General features: G+C 34.4%; 1 non-coding gene across 1 annotated transcript; it reads left to right on the forward strand.

Annotated features, from left to right (window-relative positions):
* Positions 1–348: 348 nt before the first annotated feature.
* LOC118006709 lies at positions 349–474 on the forward strand. The gene has a single exon (XR_004678165.1). It is a non-coding gene; the product is annotated as a U6atac minor spliceosomal RNA (small nuclear RNA).
* Positions 475–3,196: the final 2,722 nt, after the last annotated feature.

Below are 3,196 nucleotides of genomic sequence, written 5' to 3' on the forward strand. Positions count from 1 at the left end.
AGTGGTGAGAAGGATAAATAATGGTAAGTCCACATGTAGACACATCATAATCACCCCTAAGAAAAATCAAAACAAAACAACTCATATAACCAGGGATCAAAGACCAATTATTTGCAAAGGAATGACAGTTAAACTGAAAACAGACTTTTCATTAGCAACACTAGATGTCCATTCTGGGCAGTGCTGAGGACAAATAGTCAATCAAGAAATGTTACCCAACCAATCATTCAAAAATCTAGAACAAAATAAAGAATTGACAGGCATATGAAGATTTACCCAAACCAAAACAACTATTAAAAGGGAAGGGAACTCAAAGGGAGGGCATGAAGTTTAGAAAAGTACAATGAGGTGTTGTATGAAAGGAGAAAAGGTCATCACTCCCATTGACAAGGATGGAAGAGGCCCTCTGTCCTCATAACAAACATACAGTTAAGGCATTGCTACCTACTTTGTGGTATCTAACCAACGTTTTTGCATGGAGGACCATAGGGGAAGGGAGGGAAAATTGAATGGGAATAAATCAGAGAGGGAGAAAAAACATGAGAGACTTTTAACTCTAGGAAACAAACTGAGGGTTGCTGGAGGGGAGGGGTGGGGGATGAGGTGATGGGCATTAAGGAGGGCATGTGATCTGATGAGCCCTGAGTGTTATATGCAACTGATAAGTTATTGAATACTACATCTAAAACTAATGATGTACTTACTATATATTGGCTAAGTGAATTTAAATAAACAAAGAAAACAATGAGAACAAATCTTAAACTATTGGTAAATGTTTAGGGGACTATAAAAATAATTACAGTTGTTTTAATTAAACTTTTATTTTGAAGTAACTAGATACCATATAATTGTAAGAAAGAGGACCAATTCTGGAGGGAGAGCTCTTGTTTATAGTAAAATATTGAGGGCTGACTGATAAATGGGGTAGGGGGAGGATGATTGGAAAAATCAGCATTTTTATTTGATTATAACATAGACCAATTCATGCAAGCATCATTAATGTGGGATATTATGCTAAGAAGCAGGACATGATTTCTGTACTGAAGAGCCTGACTTCATTTTTTGATGTTTGTCAATAGGCTGTAAGCCTCATCCTTAGCTCTTCCCTTTCTGGCCAGTATCTGGGAAAGGTGATAAGAAAGCCAGCTGTTCCCTCTTTTTGATGCTGGCAGGAGTTTCAAGTCAATTAAGCCTCAGCCCACCTATAAAAAAAACCTCATCCAGGCTGCACCCCCTTCCTTTCCCTATTCTCCCTCAACCCATGTTTGGGCCAGCTTGGGAAATCTGCCCTGCTCTCTCAAAACAAAAAACACTTCTTTGAGTAATATATCTTGTTCATTCCTTATTGATATGTGTATGGCCTCAATCAATCTCAGCATCCCAACCATATTTTGCATGGGGTCTATCCTGTTTATTCAGTCTTAAAGTACTTAGTTATAAGGTAAAAAAAAAAAAATTATACGTATAAAATATTCAGTGGAGAATCAAGACCACACTTTGGGTGATCAAAATTGAGATCACTAATGAGGGGTAGATACACATAGTGAGCCTCCAAGGGTATACCCTGAGAAGGACATGCCACCTAGGTAGTTTTCCAACTGAGAAGGCATAATTTATAAATCAGTCCTGAGCAAACCAAAATGAGAAACAGCCCATTAAAAAGGGGGGGGGGGAGAGACAGATTTTAGTCTTCAAAAATGTCAGTATCATAAATGACAAAGAAAGGCTATAGAAACACATCAAATTAGAGACCTGTCAACTAAAGGTAATACCTGCCTCCAGACTGGGTTCTGTGCTATCAGGGAAAAATGCTTATCAGAGACACTGGGTCAACTGACAAAAATGGAATATGGGTAGTGTATTCAAGTAGTCTATCAATGTTAAATTTAATGAAGCTAATAACTACCCTTTGATATTTAAGAAAATATCTGTATTTCTAAAAAAATATATATATATACTAAAGTACTCAGCTTAAAGGGTCATGATGTAATTTATCCTTAAATGGTTCAGAAAAAATTGTGGGTATATACATTTGCAGGCATAGAGTATGCACATAAAAACAAGTGAAGTAAAATAGTAACAATTGGTGCATCTAGGTAACTGTATATATATTCTTTTTACTATTATTGCAATTTTTCTTGAAGTTCTTGAAAGTTAAAAGATCTCGCATGCTCTTGAATATGCTTAGTCTTGAAAATATAAGAAATAATTTAGTAATAGATTTTTAATCTACTTTAATCAAGCTTCATTAATTTAAGAAAATTTAGTAGCACACTTGGACATACATATCTCTGCACCCAATAAGCAATAAATACATATGTTTCAAAACTCATAGAACATATAGAAAGCTTGTCTAGGTACAATATCACAAAGGATCACTGACAACAATGGATTTAGATTAGAAACCAACAGTAAGAAGAGTGTCTTAAATTTGGAAGCTTAAAATAATTCACGTGATACAAAGAAAATCAAGTTGAAAAGGATATTCTTATAACTGAATGACAATCAAAAGATCCTACGACACAACTGGTAGGAAGCAGATTTTTAAAAATGGTACTTAGAGGTAGAATTATAGTCAGACTCAATTTTCTTGGTAAAGGTTTAAATAGAACTACTCATCTACAAAAGCTGAAATAGAACATAATAAACCAAATGAAAAAAAGATGGAGGAAAACCAGATAAAAGCAGAAATTCATCTAATAGAAGACATGATCTGAGAATAAATAAAAGCAAATAAATTCAAAAGCTTTATCTTTGGAAAATAGACAAAGTTTAGCTAAGCTTACTGGAAGAAAACAACTACTGGGAAGGAAGAGACATAACTGGTAGTAGGACAGAGTTTCTATCTGTTGTCTGAATGACAAAGATAAATAGGAAACAAAATGGCTGCTTTTCTAGAAAAATAAATTACCAGAACCACCCCAAACAGTAGAAAGTTGAAACAAACTAATCAAAAGTAGTAACCAAATTTCACCTCAGTAAAATGTTTAAACATCTACCCTAAAGGACTCTAACCAGCAAGGAGAACTTCATTATTTTATTATCTAATAGGTTCAAAAAAAATAGAAATAGAGAAAACTTCCAGTTACTAGGAGGCTGGTATAGTATGATGCCAAAACAAAGAAGTTTTAGAAAAGAAAATTAGACAATTTTCTTTGCTTACATGGCTATAAGAAGATGGGGGATGAATTTAAAT

The sequence above is a fragment of the Mirounga leonina genome, unplaced genomic scaffold (genome assembly GCF_011800145.1).
Source record: "Mirounga leonina isolate KUSES-001 unplaced genomic scaffold, KU_Mleo_1.0 Mir_98, whole genome shotgun sequence".
NCBI classification, from domain to species: domain Eukaryota; kingdom Metazoa; phylum Chordata; class Mammalia; order Carnivora; family Phocidae; genus Mirounga; species Mirounga leonina.